Source organism: Bos javanicus, chromosome X (assembly GCF_032452875.1).
Source record: "Bos javanicus breed banteng chromosome X, ARS-OSU_banteng_1.0, whole genome shotgun sequence".
Lineage (NCBI taxonomy): Eukaryota > Metazoa > Chordata > Mammalia > Artiodactyla > Bovidae > Bos > Bos javanicus.
Window position 1 is genome coordinate 97,661,171 of NC_083897.1, and position 16,057 is coordinate 97,677,227.

A 16,057-nucleotide genomic window follows, 5' to 3' on the forward strand; every position below is an offset into this window, starting at 1 on the left:
CAAACATGGGGTCAATAGAGGATAGAAATGATAGGGACCTAGCAGAAGCAGAAGATATTAAGAAGAGGTGGCAAGAATACACAGAAGAACTGTACAAAAAAGATCTTCACGACCCAGATAAATCACGATGGTGTGATCACTCACATAGACCCAGACATCCTGGAATGTGAAGTCAAATGGGCGTTAGGAAGCATCACTATGAACAAAGCTAGTGGAGGGGATGGAATTCCAGTTGAGCTATTTCAAATCCTAAAAAAATAATGCTGTGAATGTGCTGCACTCAATATGTCAGCAAAATTGGAAAACTCAGAAGTGGCCACAGGACTGGAAAAGGTCATTTTTCATTCCAATCTCAAAGAAAGGTAATGCCAAAGAATATTTAAAATACCACATAATTGAACTCATCTCACACACAAGTAAAATAATGCTCGAAATTCTCCAAGCCAAGTTTTAGCAATACATGAACCGTGAAATTCCAGATGTTCAAGCTGGTTTTAGAAAAGGCAGAGGATCCAGAGATCAAATTGACAACATTCGCTGGATCATCAAAAAAGCAAGAGAGTTCCAGAAAAATATCTATTTCCACTTTGTTTTTATGCCAAAGTGTTCAGGCGCCACTTACTGGGGACCATCCCTGGTTGGATCCAGGGATATCCTCAGGATGACGGCGTTGGCGATTGAAAAGATAGATAAAGGGGAAAGACAGAGGCTTGATCTGACTGGTTTACATGGGAAACCAATAAAGTTCGTGACACTGAGCTTTCTCTGACCACGGAGGCCACAGGCGCCCTCTCGAATAGCTGAAGGTGCCCCACCTTAGGCACCTTCTCAAGTGGGTCTTAGAAGCCCAGGCAGGTAAGTGGTCTCAGAGGGTCCCCACACTCCAATCATTCATCCTGAAGGAAGAACAGAGAAGAAAAGGAGAGAAAAGGAAGGAAGAATGGCATAGGGAGACCAAGCCTGATGAGCAAGGCCCGTAGCTTTATTTTTAAAGGGAGCTTATATACATTAAGTTATACATAGAGGATAATAGAGGGTGCAGAGTCATGCAGGGTCAGCAGTCCTTGACCCTTATCGAGACCAGGCTTTCTCTCTGCAGACCTATTGTACACAAAAGGCTTTAGGTGATTTACATCATCTTCTGGCCAGGAGGCCTGTTAACATTTTTTTTCTGATAAAGGTTTGTCAACCATAAAACTTATTTTCTCTAAGAGTAATTATTTTAAAGTTTGGTGCTACCCTCTGAAAGTGTTAGATAAAGTTGCATTCCTATACGGCAAAGGTGCAGTGGGCTTATAACAAGGAAATAATTTATTACCTTAAGGGTCTAAAGTTGTTGACACCAAGGCCACTACTTATTTTTTCTATATACAAACTATATTAATTAATATATTCCCAGGGACATAGTGGGTAAGGGATATGGAAACTTGGCAGCAAGCATTGGCTCAACAATGAAATCCTTCACAAGTTCTATTCTAATAATTTCTAACTCCCCAAGAGGCTCTATACTATTTGAATATCTTAAGCTTCCCATGCGTCTCACTGTTGGGAGGCTGTAAACAATCATATGCGTATCTGTAGGAGTCTGGATAAACCTGTCAGGCAAGTTAGAGAGCCATCTGAGGGGTTTGGATTGAAACACAACCATTGTGCTCAAGAGAATTATTAAGTAGAGCTCTAAGTTGATTTTCTTCAAAGAAAGGTGGTCGGAGATAGCCCCCCATTAATGTCAGAGGAGTTGGTAAAAGTCATAAAATAGTAAAACAGACAGATTCTGGTTTGGGGGTAGATGCTCAAGCAGATCCAGGGCGCCCCTCGAGTCCTGAATCACCTTGCCCATCAGGGCTCTCCTGCATGACCTTGTCATGGGTGGGAACTCCCGTGCTGGCTTGCGGCACCAAAGCTTTTGACTGTGCAGATCACAATATACTGTGGAGAGTCTTGAAAGAGATGGGAATACCAGACCACCTGACCTGCCTCTTGAGAAACCTATATGCAGGTCAGGAAGCAACAGTTAGAACTTGACATGGAACAACAGACTGGTTCCAAATAGGAAAAGGAGTATGTCAAGGCTGTATACTGTCACCCTGCTTATTTAAATTATATGCAGAGTACATCAAGAGAAAGGCTGGGCTGGATGAAGCACAGGCTGGAATCAAGATTGTCAGGAGAAATATCAATAACCTCAGATATGCAGATGACACCACCCTTATGGCAGAAAGTGAAGAAGAACTAAAGAGCCTCTTGAAGAATTAAAGGGCCTCTTGATGAAAGTGAAAGAGGAGAGTGAAAAAGTTGGCTTAAAGCTCAACATTCATAAAACGAAGATCATGGCTTATGGTCCCATCACTTCATGGCAAATACATTGAGAAATATTGGAAACAGTGGCTGATGTTATTTTTGGGGGCTCCAAAATCACTGCAGATGGTGGCTGCAGCCATGAAATTAAAATACGCTTACTCCTTGGAAGGAAAGTTATGACCAACCTAGACAGCATATTAAAAAGCAGAGACATGACTTTGTCAACAAAGGTCTGTCTAGTCAAGGCTATGGTTTTTCAAGTAGTCATGTATGAATGTGAGAGTTGGACTATAAAGAAAGCTGAGAGCAGAAGAATTGATGCTTTTGAACTGTCATGTTGGAGAAGACTTTTGTGAGTCCCTTGGACTGCAAGGTGATCCAACCAGTCCATTCTAAAGGAAATCAGTCCCGGGTGTTCATTGGAAGGACTGACGTTGAAGTTTAAACTCAAATATTTTGGCCACCTGATGCAAAGACCTGACTCATTTGAAAAGACCCTGATGTTGGGAAAGATTGAAGGCAGGAGGAGAAGGGGATGACAAAGGATGAGATGGTTAGATGGCATTACCGACTCAGTGGACATGAGTTTGAGTAAACTCTGGAGTTGGTGATGGGCTGGGAGGCTTGGCATGCTGTGGTTCATGGGGGTCGCAGAATCAGACACAACTAAAGACCTGAACTGAACTGAAACCCACATACTTATGGACAACCTATCTTTGACAAAAGAGGCAAGAATAAACAGTGAAGAATAGACAGTCTCTTCAATAAGGATTGCTGGGAAAGCTGGCCTGCTACATGTAGAGGAAAGAAACTAGAACATTTCCTAACACTATACACAAATATAAACTAAAAATGGATCAGAGGCTTAAATGTAAGGCTAGAAACTGTAAAACTCTTCGAGGAAAACATAGGCAGTACAATCTTTGACATAAACCACAGAAAGATCCTCTTTGACTCACCTCCAAGTGTAATGAAATAAAAACAATGATGAACAATGAGACCTAAATAAACTTTCTGTGATTGTGGTTTTCATTCTGTCTGAACTCTGAGGAATAAGGATAAGATGATTATGGAATTTTCCTAATGGGAGAGACTGACTGTGGGGGAAATTGGGTCTTGTTCTGATGGGCAGGACCATGTTCAATAAATCTTTAATCCAATTTTCTGTTGATGGGTGTGGCTGTGTTCCCTCCATCTATTTCTGCTTTATTGACTATGCCAAAGCCTTTGACTCTGTGGATCACAAGAAACTGTGGAAAATTCTGAAAGAGATGGGAATACCAACCACCTGACCTGCCTCTTGAGAAACCTGTATGGAGGTCAGGAAGTAACAGTTAGAACTGGACATGGAACAACAAACTGGTTCCAAATAGGAAAAGGAGTACATCAAGGCTGTATACTGTCACCCTGCTTATTTAACTTATATGCAGCATACATCATGAGAAACGCTGGGCTGGAAGAAGCACAAGCTGGAATCAAGATTGCCGGGAGAAATATCAATAACTTCAGATATGTAGATGACACCACCCTTATAGCAGAAAGTGAGGAGGAACTAAAAAGCCTCTTGATGAAAGTAAAAGAGGAGAGTGAAAAAGTTGGCTTAAAACTCAACATTCAGAAAACGAAGATCATGGCATCTGGTCCCATCACTTCATGGGAAATAGATGGGGAAACAGTGGAAACAGTGTCAGACTTTATTTTTGGAGGCTCCAAAATCACTGCAGATGGTGACTGCAGCCCTGAAATTAAAAGATGCTTACTCCTTGGAAGGAAAGTTATGACCAACCTAGATAGCATATTGAAAAGCAGAGACATTACTTTGCCAACAAAGGTCCATCTAGTCAAGGCTATGGTTTTTCCAGTGGTCATGTATGGATGTGAAAGTTGGACTGTGAAGAAAGTTGAGCGCCAGAGAATTGATACTTTTAAACTGTGGTGTTGGAAAAGACTCTTGCGAGTCCCTTGGACTGCAAGGAGATCCAACCAGTCCATTCTGATGGATATCAGCCCTGGGATTTCTTTGGAAGGAATGATGCTAAAGCTGAAACTCTAGTACTTTGGCCACCTCATGTGAAGAGTTGACTCATTGGAAAAGACTCTGATGCTGGGAGGGATTGGGGGCAGGAGGAGAAGGGGACGACAGAAGATGAGATGTCTGGATGGCATTACTGACTCGATGAGTCTGAGTGAACTCTGGGAGTTTGTGATGGACAGGGAGGCCTGGCGTGCTGTGATTCATGGGGTTGCAAAGAGTTGGACACGACTGAGCGGCTGAACTGAACTGAACTGAACTGTGTTCCCTCCCTACTGTTTGACCTGAGACCAAACTATGGTGGAGGTAATGAAGAAAATGGCGATCTCCTTCAAAAGGTCTCATTCATGCACTGCCGCACTCAGTGCCCTTGACACTGCAGCAGGCCACTACCGACCCACGCCTCTGCCAAGGACTCTTGGACACTCACAGACATGTTTGGCTCAGTCTCTTGTGGGGTGACTGCTGCTTTCTCCTGCGTCCTAGTGCACACAAGGTTTTATTTGTGCCTTCCAAGAGTCTGTTTCCCCAATTCTGTGTGAGTTCTGGGGGGGTTAGTGGAGACTTCCTCCAAGAGGGCTTCTGCCACACCCAGGTCTGCTGCACCCAAAGCCCCTGCCTCAGCAGCAGGACACTGCTGGCTGCTACCTCCACAGGAGATACTCAAACACTCTAGGGCAGATCTGGCTCAGTCTCTGTGGGGTCTCCTGGTTTGCAGAAGATTTTGATTGAGCCTTCCAAGAATCTCTGGTAGGTAAGGGGTTTGATTCTAAATGCAATTTCTCCCCTCCTACCGTCTTGCTTGGGCTTCTCCTTTGCCCTTTGGCATGGGGTATTTTTTTTTTTTTTATGAGATCCAACATTCTCTTGTCAGTGGTTGTTCAACAGAGAGTTGTAATTTTGGAGTTCTCACAGAAGATGAGCACACGTTTTTCTACTCTGCCATCATATTGCCTTCCCTTTACACATTTGGGATCATGGAGGATTCTCTCCAGAAGTTGACATGTTTCCAGAATTCAGCAGTGCCTTCCCTTGCACATTACTATTTAAATTTTCACATTCCTAGGAAGTGTTATCATCCAAGTCTTCCAGAGAGATGTCCCAGTGTTGATTCTGTGTGGCTGGGGAGAAGGAAAACTGTCAAGAGGTAAATAGGTCAAGAGTGCCACTGAGACTCAGGCCTTGAAGAGACACCATGTGGTGGTTGGTGCCCTCTCCTCTCCGCCGAAGCAGTGTGGGGGCTGGCCTGGTGCAGTGTGCATGCCAGCACCTCCAGAGGCCAACAGGGGCTCAGCTGGTACTGGAGCTGTGCTGCAAGAGGAGCCCATACCTGGCAAGGTCACTTATTTTGGGGAGCTCTAAAATCACTGCAGATAGTGGCTGCAGCCAGGAAATTGAAAGATGTTTGCTCCTTGGAAGAAAAGCTATGACTAACCAGCACAGCATATTAAAAAGCATAGACATTATTTTGCTGACATATGTCTGTTTAGTCAAAGCTATGTTTTTTTCCAGTAGTCATGTGGGGATGTGAGAATTGGACTATTAAGAAAGCTGAAACACTGATGAAAAAAATCAAAGAGGACACCAATAGACGGAGAAATACACCGTGTTCATGGATTGGAAGAACCAATATAGTGAAAATTAGTGTACTACCCAAAGCAATCTATAGATTCAATGCAATCCCTATCAAGCTACCAACGGTATTTTTCACAGAGCTAGAACAAATAACTTCACAATTTGTATGGAAATACAAAAAACCTCCAATAGCCAAAGCAATCTTGAAAAAGAAGAATGGAACTGGAGGAATCACCTGCCTGACTTCTTGCTCTACTACAAAGCCACAGTCATCAACACAGTATGGTACTGGCACAAAGACAGAAATATAGATCAATGGAACAAAGTAGAAAGCCCAAAGATAAATCCACACACCTATGGACACCTTATCTTTGACAAAGGAAGCAAGAATATACAATGGACTAAAGACAATCTCTTTAACAAGTGGTGCTGGGAAAACTGGTCAACCACTTGTAAAAGAATGAAACTAGAACACTTTCTAACACCATACACCAAAATAAACTCAAAATGGATTAAAGATCTAAACATAAGACCAGAAACTATAAAACTCTTAGAGGAGAACATAGGCAAAACACTCTCCGACATACATCACAGCAGGATCCTCTATGACCCACCTCCCAGAATATTGGAAATAAAAGCAAAAATAAACAAATGGGATCTAATTAAAATTAAAAGCTTTTGCACAACAAAAGAAACTATAAGCAAGGTGAAAAGACAGCCTTCAGAATGGGAGAAAATAATAGCAAATGAAGCAACTGACAAACAACTAATCTCAAAAATATACAAGCAACTCCTGCAGCTCAATTACAGAAAAATAAACGACCCAATCAAAAAATGGGCCAAAGAACTAAATAGACATTTCTCCAAAGAAGACATACAGAGGGCTAACAAACACATGAAAAGATGCTCAACATCACTCATTATCAGAGAAATGCAAATCAAAACCACTATGAGGTACTATTTCATGCCAGTCAGAATGGCTGTGATCCAAAAGTCTATAAGCAATAAATGCTGGAGATGGTGTGGAGAAAAGGGAACCCTCTTACACTGTTGGTGGGAATGCAAACTAGTACAGCCACTATGGATAACAGTGTGGAGATTCCTTAAAAAACTGGAAATAGAACTGCCATACGACCCAGCAATCCCACTGCTGGGCATACACACTGAGGAAACCAGAATTGAAAGAGACATGTGTACCCCAATGTTCATCGCAGCACTGTTTATAATAGCCAGGACATGGAAGCAACCTAGATGTCCATCAGCAGATGAATGGATAAGAAAGCTATGGTACATATACACAATGGAGTATTCCTCAGCCATTAAAAAGAATACATTTGAATCAGTTCTAATGAGGTGGACGAAACTGGAGCCTACTATACAGAGTGAAGTAAGCCAGAAAGAAAACCAATACAGTATACTAATGCATATATATGAAATTTAGAAAGATGGTAACGACAACCCTGTATGTGAGACAGCAAAAGAGACATAGAAGTATAGAACAGTCTTTTGGACTCTGTGGGAGAGGGAGGGGGGATGATTTGGGAGAATGGCATTAAAACATGTACAATATCATATAAGAAACGAATTGCCAGTCCAGGTTCAATGCAGGATACAGCAAGCTTGGGGCTGGTGCACTGGAATGACCCAGAGGGATGGTATGGGGAGGGAGGTGGGAAGGCAGTTCATGATGGGGAACACGTGTACACCCGTGGCAGATGCATGTTGATGTATGGCAAAACCAATACAATGTTGTAAAGTAAAATAAATAAATAAATAAAACAATAATAATAATAAAAGACCAAAAACAACAACAACAACAACTCTACTTCAAAGAATTAACCAGCCTCAAATGTCAATAGTGCCTTTGTTGAGAAACTCTGCTTTAGATAAATGAATGATAGTAAAGAAGAAAAAAAAAAAAAGCTGAGAAAAGTTCCTTTAAGAGAGTGTCTCTAAAATAGGTTTGCAAACTATGCCCATCGGTCAAATTTGGCCCATTGCCTATCTTCATAAACAAAATTGTACTGGCACACAGTCTTTACCTATTTGTTCATGTATGGTCATCTTGTCTATGGCTGATTTTGCAACAGAGATAAACAGTTGCAACAAAGGCCATCTGACCCACAAACTCAAAAATATTTTCTATCTGGCTTTTTATAGAAAAAAAAATTGCTGACTCCTGCTGTAAAACACCCTTACTGTTCTCCTGCTCCTAAGACTGCAGAATATGTCGTGTACAATTATGCCTTGTACACAGGAAAGAAAATATTTTTCCCAACTGGCATGGTATTTATGTTCTAGGACCAAACACTTAGATACAGGATAACTGAATGGCCATCTAGTCTTCTATGGAAAGCAAGAATGAGCTTTGTTGGTGATACAGCATTAAAAAGAGGAATTCGGGGCTTGGAAGGAGTAGGTGATGATGGCAGAGGTGGAGTGGGGTAAGAAAATTCCTCCCTAGAAGTCTTTCCACTCAGCATTTTCTAAAAAGAGTCTGCCATGCCTTTTGATGCAGGCAGATTCTAATTTGTAAGAAAAGGTGGTTAGGATCAGTGAGGCAAATGACTATTATGAGGAAAAAAGCTAATCAATCAAGTCTATGGCAGTCTCACCTAGCTCCTCAACAACATGAACTTGTTTTATTATTGAATCTTCCTTTAAATTTAGCAGATTGCAGGGAAACTCCAGGACATGGTGAGGGACAGGGAGGCCTGGAGTGCTGCAGACCATGGGGTCACAAAGAGTCAGATCCCATGGACACAGCTGGGCAACTGAACAACAACAATAATAAAATGAAAATCATGCAGAAGCTGTGATAGATATGTGACAAAAAAAAAAGAAAAGAAAGAAAGCTGAGCATCAAAGAATTGATGCTTGTGAACTTGTGGTGTTGGAGAAGCCTCTTGAGAGTCAAGAGATCAAGCCAGTACATCCTAAAGGAAGTCCTGAACATTCATTGGAAGGACTGATGCTGAAGCTGAACCTCCAATATTTTGGCCCCCTGATAGGAAGAACTGACTAATTGTAAAAGACCCTGATACTATGAAAGATTGAAGGCAGGAGGAGAAGGGGACAACAGAGGATGAAATGGCTGGATGGCATCACCAAATCAATGGACATGAGTTTGAACAATCTCTGGGAGTTGGTGATGGAAAGCCTGGTGTGCTGCAGTCCATGGGGTCACAAAGAGTCAGGCACGACTGAATTGAACTGAAATAAACTTACAGGTTTTGCATGGCAAAGAAAACAGTACAAAAGATTCAAAGACAACCATAAGAATGGAGAAAATCATTGTAAATGAAGCAACTTGCAAAGGATTAGTATCCAAAATATATAAGTAACACATGCAGCTCAATATTAGAAAAACAAAGAGTGCAATCCAAAAAACGGCAGAAGAAGTAAACGGACATTTCTCCAAGGAAGACATTAGTTCAGTTCAGTTCAGTCGCTCAGTCATGTCCGACTCTTTGCGACCCCATGAATTGCAGCATGCCAGGCCTCCCTGTCCATCACCAACTCCCGGAGTTCACCCAAACTCATGTGCATCAAGTCGGTGATGCCATCCAGCCATTTCATCCTCTGTTGTCCCATTCTCCTCCTGCCCCCAATCTCTCCCAACATCAGGGTCTTTTCCAATGAGTCAACTCTTCACATGAGTTGGCCAACGTATTAGAGTTTCAGCCTCAGCATCAGTCCTTCCGATGAACATCCAGGACTGGTCTCCTTTAGGATGGACTGTTTTGATCTCCTTGCCATCCAAGGGACTCACAAGAGTTTTCTCCAGCCCCACAGTTCAAAAGCATCAATTCTTCAGCGCTCAGTTTTCTTCACAGTCTAACTCTCACATTCATACATGACCACTGGAAAAACCATAGCCTTGACTAAATGGACCTTTGTTGGCAAAGTAATATCTCTGATTTTTAATATACTGTTTAGGTTGGTCATAACTTTCCTTCCAAGGAAGACATATAGATGGCCAATAAACACATGGAAAGATTTTCAACATCACAAATTGTGGGAGAAATGCAAATCAAAACTACAATAAGGCATCACCATTCAGAATGGACAAATCTACAAACAATAAATCCTGGAGAGGATGTGGAGAAAAGGGAACACTCCTGCACTGTGCATGGGAATGCAAACTGATACAGCCATTATGGAGAAAAGTATGGATATTCCTTAAAAAACTAGGAGTAATCTATTATATGAACCAGCAATCACATGACTTGGCATATACACTGAGGAAACCCCAATGGCACATGTACCCCGATATTCTTTGCAACACTATTTAAAATAGCCAGGACATGGAAGCAACCGAGATGCATATTGTCAGATGAATGGATAAAGAAGATGTGGTACATATATACAATGGAATATTACTCATACATAAAAAGGAATGGATTTAAGTCAATTGTAGTGAAATGGATGAACCTAGAGCCTGTTATTCAGAGTGAAGTAAGTCGGAAAGAGAAAAATAAATATTGTATAGTAACACATATGGAATCTGGAAAAATTATAGTGACGAAACTATTTACAGGGAAAGATTGGAAACTCAGAATGAGAAAACAGACTTGTGGACCCAGTAGGGGAAGGGGAGGTTGGGTCCAAAAGTTAAAGTAGCATTGACATATATACACTATGATGTGTAAATAAAAAGATGGTGGGAAGTTTCTGTATAATTCAGGGAGGCCAGCCTGGTGCTCTGTGATGATCTAGAGGGAGGACATGTGTGAAGGGGATGGAGGCCTACAAGGGAGAGTATATATGTATAATTATGGCTGATTCATGTTATTCATAGAAACAAGCACGATATTTTAAAGCACACTTCCTCCAATTAAAAAATAAATTTAAAAATTAAAAGCTTTCATCTTCCTTGATATTTCTATTGCTTTATTTTGGTTTTCATTTTACTTATCTTTTCTCTGATTTTTATGCATTTCCTTCTGCTGGCTTTACTGCTTTGCTTTGTCATCTCTTTCTAATTATTTTAAATGTGGTAGGTTAAGGTGTTTACTTGGATGTACTTACTTCTTGAGCAAGACCTGTGCACTATGAACATCCCTCTAAGAACTGCTTTTGCTGCATCCCATAGATTTTATAACATATTTTCATTTAGTTCATCTTCAGGTATTTTCTGATTTCTTCTTTGATTTCATTGTTATACACTGGTTTTGTAGTGGCATATTTTTAGTGTCCACATGCTTGTTCTTTCCCAGATTTATTTCTGCTGCTGTTGTTCAGTCATTCAGTCATGTCTGAATCTGTGTGACACCATGGACTGCAGCACACACCAGACTTTCCTGTCCTTCACTATCTCCTGGGGTTTGCTCCAACTCATGTCCGTTGAGTCAGTGATGCCACCCAACCATCTCATCCTCTGTTGTCCCATTCTCCTTCTGCTTTCAATCTTTCCTGGCATCAAAGTCTTTTCCAGTGAGTTGGCTCTTCACATCATATGGCCAAAGCCTTGAAGCTTCAGCTTCAGCATCAGTCCTTCCAATGAATATTCAGGATTTATTTCCTTTAGAATTGACTGGTTTGATCTCCTTGCTATCCAAGGGACTCTCAAGAGTCTTCTCCAGCACCACAGTTTGAAAATATCAGTTCTTCAGGGCTCAGCCTTCTTTATTGTCCAATTCTCACATTCATACATGACTACTGAAAAAAAAAAACATATATTTAACTATACAGATTTTATGGGCAAAGTGATGTCTCTGCTTTTTAATATGCTGTCTAGGTTTTTCATAGTTTTTCTTCCAAGGAGCAAGCATCTTTTAATTTGACGACTGCAGTCACCATCCACAGTGATTTTTGAGCCCAAGAATATAAAGTGTTTTCATTTCATTTTGTTGTAGTCAGAACTTCTGCTTGATATAACTTCTACCCTCATGAGTTTGTAGAGGCTTGTTTTGTGACCCATTATGCTCTCTATTCTGGAGAAAGTTCCATGTGCACTTGAGAAGAATGTGTGTTCTTCTTTTTATGGATGGTGTGTCTTGACTTATATCAATTAAGCCCATCTGCTCTAATATGTCATTTAGGACTTCTGTTGTCTTACAAAATTTCTACCTGGATGGTATGTCCACGGATGTCAATGGGGTACTAAAACCTCCTACTATTATTATCTTATTGTAAATTCCTCTCTTTATGTTTGTTAGCATGTGATTTATGTATTTAGGTGCTTTTGTATTGGATTTTGTATGTTAACAAGTGTAATATCCTCTTTTTTTCTTATTGATCCTTTCAATATTATATAATATCCTTCTTTGTCTTTCATTATATCATTTGCTTTAAAGTTTATTTTATCTGATAAGAATATTGCTATCTCACTTTCTTATTTTAATTTGGATCATATATCATTTTCCATCCCCTCACTTTAAGTCTGTGTGTTTTTCATTCTTAAACAAATCTCTTGTAGGCATATTATTGGATCTTGCTTCCTTATCCAATTAGCCACCCTATATCCACTCCAATATTCTTGCCTGGAGAATCCCCTGGACAGAAGAGCCTGGCAAGGTACAGTACATAGGGTTGTAAAGAGTCAGACATGACTGAAGCAATTTAGCATGCACATACATCTTTTGATGTAGCATTTAGTTCATTGACATTTAAGGTGATTACTGATAAGTATGTGGAGAAGGCAATGGCACCCCACTCCAGTACTCTTGCCTGGAAAATCCCATGGATGGAGGAACCTGGCAGGCTTCAGTCCACGGGGTCGCTAAGAGTCAGGCACGACTGAACGACTTCACTTTCACTTTTCACTTTCATGTATTGGAGAAGGAAATTGCAACCCACTCCATTATTCTTGCCTGGAGAATCCCAGGGATGGTGGAGCCTGGTGGGCTGCACTCTTTGGGGTCAGACAGAGTCGGACATGACTGAAGCAACTTAGAAGCAGCAGCAGCAACTGATAGGTATGAACTTATTTCCATTTTGGTACTTGCTTTCTGATTTGTTTTTGCAGTTCTTTTCTATTCTTATTTTAGGTTCTTCCTTTGTGGTTTGATAATTTTCTTGAATAGAATACTTGTGACCCTTTCTCTCTTGTTTCTGTTTATCTGTTGTAGGTTTTTGATTTGTAGTTACTATGGAGTTTATGTATGTTTACCTGTAGGTATGTCTACTTGTTTTAAACTAATAATCAACATCAATCATGTTCTCAACGACCTCCTTATTTTTTACTCCTATCCACAACATTTTGTGTTTTTCATGTTCTAGTTTTATACCTTCATGCTTATGCTTTTACTGTTTCCTGTAGATATAATCTCTCCTACAATTTTTGTTGTTTTTAATCTATTTACTCACTTTTTAAAGTGAACTTCAGCCTTACTATATATTTGACTTTCCTATTGGGATTTTCCCTTTCTATACATTCTAGTTTATTTTCAACTTAGAGAAGACTCTTCAACATTTCTTTTAGGGAAGGTTTATTATTGATGAATTATTTTAATTTATGTTTGTCTGAGAAATTGTTTATCTCTCCTTTTTTCCTAAATGATAATTTTGTTGGGTAGAATATCCTAGGTTCAGGGTTTTCCCTTTCAGGACTTTGAATATATCATGACATGTCCTTCTATCCTATTAAGTTTCTGTAGAGAAATCAGCTGATAGAATTATAGAGAACCCCTTGAATATGACTCTTTGCATTTCTCTTGCTGCATTTAGAGTATACTCTTTCAGCTCAGTTCAGTTCAGTTCAGTCGCTCAGTCATGTCTGACTCTTTTCGACCCCATGAATCGCAGGACGCCAGGCCTCCCTGTCCATCACCAACTCCCAGAGTTCACTCAGACTCACGTCCATCAAGTCAGTGGTGCCATCCAGCCATCTCATCCTCCGTTGTCCCCTTCTCCTCCTGTCCCCAATCCCTCCCAGCATCAGAGTCTTTTCCAGTGAGTCAACTCTTTGCACGAGGTGGCCAAAATACTGGAGTTTCAGCTTTAGCATCATTCCTTCCAAAGAAATCCCAGGGCTGATCTTCAGAATGGACTGGTTGGATCTCCTTGCAGTCCAAGGGACTCTCAAGAGTCTTCTCCAACACCACACTTCAAAAGCATCAATTCTTCGGCGCTCAGCTTTCTCCACAGTCCAACTCTCACATCAATACATGACCACTGGAAAAACCATAGCGTTGATTCGACAGACCTTTGTTGGCAAAGTAATGTCTCTGCTTTTCAATATGCTATCTAGGTTGGTCATAACTTTCCTTCCAAGGAGTAAGCGTCTTTTAATTCCATGGCTGTATACTCTTCATCTTCAATTTTTGCCATTTTAAGTATAATATATCTTGCCATGGGTCTGTTTGGGTTAATTTGTTTGGGACCTTCTGCGTTCCCTATTCCTGGATATCTATTTCCTCAGGACTTTGGTTTGGGAAGGTTTCAGCCATGATTTCATCAAATACATCTTTAATTTCCTTCTCTCTCTCTTCTTCTGGAACATTTTACATGATCGCATAGATCTTGTATCTTGCTTTCAGGTTTATTTTTGTGTGTGTGTCTGCTCTTTTGATTGCATGATTTTAATTTTTCTCTTTCTGATCACTTACTCCTTCTTTTGTGTATTTTAATCAGCTATTCAATGTTTCTAGGTCACCTTTTGTCTCAGAAATTGAATTATCTATTTTTGATTCAGTCATCTTTATAGTTAAGAATATCTTGTTACAATTATCTGTGTTTATATTAGTAATCTTCCTAATTCAGTTAACATTTTTATTACCTCTTTTTGAAACCCAATGTCTCATAGACTGACAATATCTGTTTCATAATTTAGTCTCAGGTTTTTTTCTCTTACTCTTTTAGTTGGGATTCATTCTGCCTTTTTATTTTACTCAACTTTTTTGTCTTGAATTTAGGTGAGAAGTTTGTCTATTGTAGTCTTGAAGGTGTGCATTTATCTGGGAGTGTCCTTATGTCTACTGCATGTGTCCAGTATCTTTATGGCAAAACTGATTTTGATGTGGACTCCAGCTATGCCTTTCCTCAGGATATGTTAGCCACTATCACCTTGACAGTGAGTGTAGCTGGTGTTGAAGGGTGCAATGTCTGTGCAGAGGCAGGGCAGGACTTCCTCTTTACTCCATAGATGTTGCCAACCTCTCAGGGTTGGGTTCTGCTCCCTACTTACTGTAGCAGAAACACTGAGGGTCATGCTTGAGCTGACTCTCTCCCTTCTGAGTGTGTTTTCTGCCTCAAAGAGTGGAGTGCTGATGTAAGTGTGGCTTGTGCACTCACAGAGACCTGATGCATTGCCTGTATAAGTGTTTGTATCTCCACTCCAAGATGGAGTTCAAAGTTGTATCATTCCCCCTGTTCTGGTCATCTCTGATCTAGTGCAAGCTTGTGGCATGGTGTGTGTAGGATTGCAGCATTTGCTAGGCTGGGGCTGGGATTCAGGACATTGTGGTTCAAGTAATTGAAGTGGCTACAGTGCTGTCTGGGATCTGGGCTGCTTCTGTGGTGTTGATGGAGTCAGTACCAACATTGGCTGCTGTCACCCCACCTGAACAACATCCCAGGACTCTAGCCGTCCCTCTGTCCCTAGATCACATCTTTTCCCAGGATCTGTCTTCCTTAGACCCATCACCAACCTGTGGCTTGTGGGTGGGTGGGGCCAGAACATTTTTTTCAAATGGAAGCTGTGAGAAAGGTGTGGAGGTCATTAGTGATTCTTGAGGTACCACTTGAGTAAGTGCCAACAATGGTCACCACTGATCCATTTGATCATACATCAGGTCTCTGGACTGTCTATGTGTAGCTAGGCCAAATGCTTTTCCAGGGCCTGTGTAGCATGGGTCCCATGCCAAGGTGCAGTGTAGAATAAGCAGGCCTGAGTTGTCCATTCCTCTTAGATTGGAGAGTGAGGTGAGGTGTCAGTCACTAGTACAAAGTTGTCTCCACCCTGTTTATTGTCAAGCCAGCACCCTCATATTATGGAAGTGGAATTTAGCCTTCTCCATCACTTATATCTGTTCAAGCAATTCTTCTAGCAGCTAAGGGGTTTGTATCCTTTGCATAGTACCACAGGTCTGGGCCATGTAGTCTTTGGCTCAACCTGGTCACTCTCTAATGATCTGCCTTTGCATACTTTCTCTTCCTTTCAGATCCTTTCCAAGAGCAGAAATCCCAATCCTATGTCCTTTTTCC

The 16,057-nt window shown here is 40.9% G+C and overlaps 1 pseudogene; it reads left to right on the forward strand.

The window, feature by feature from the left end:
* The first annotated feature begins 8,269 nt into the window (after positions 1-8,269).
* Positions 8,270-16,057, forward strand: part of LOC133242640 (polycomb group RING finger protein 6-like) — a 153,831-nt pseudogene continuing 146,043 nt past the window's right edge.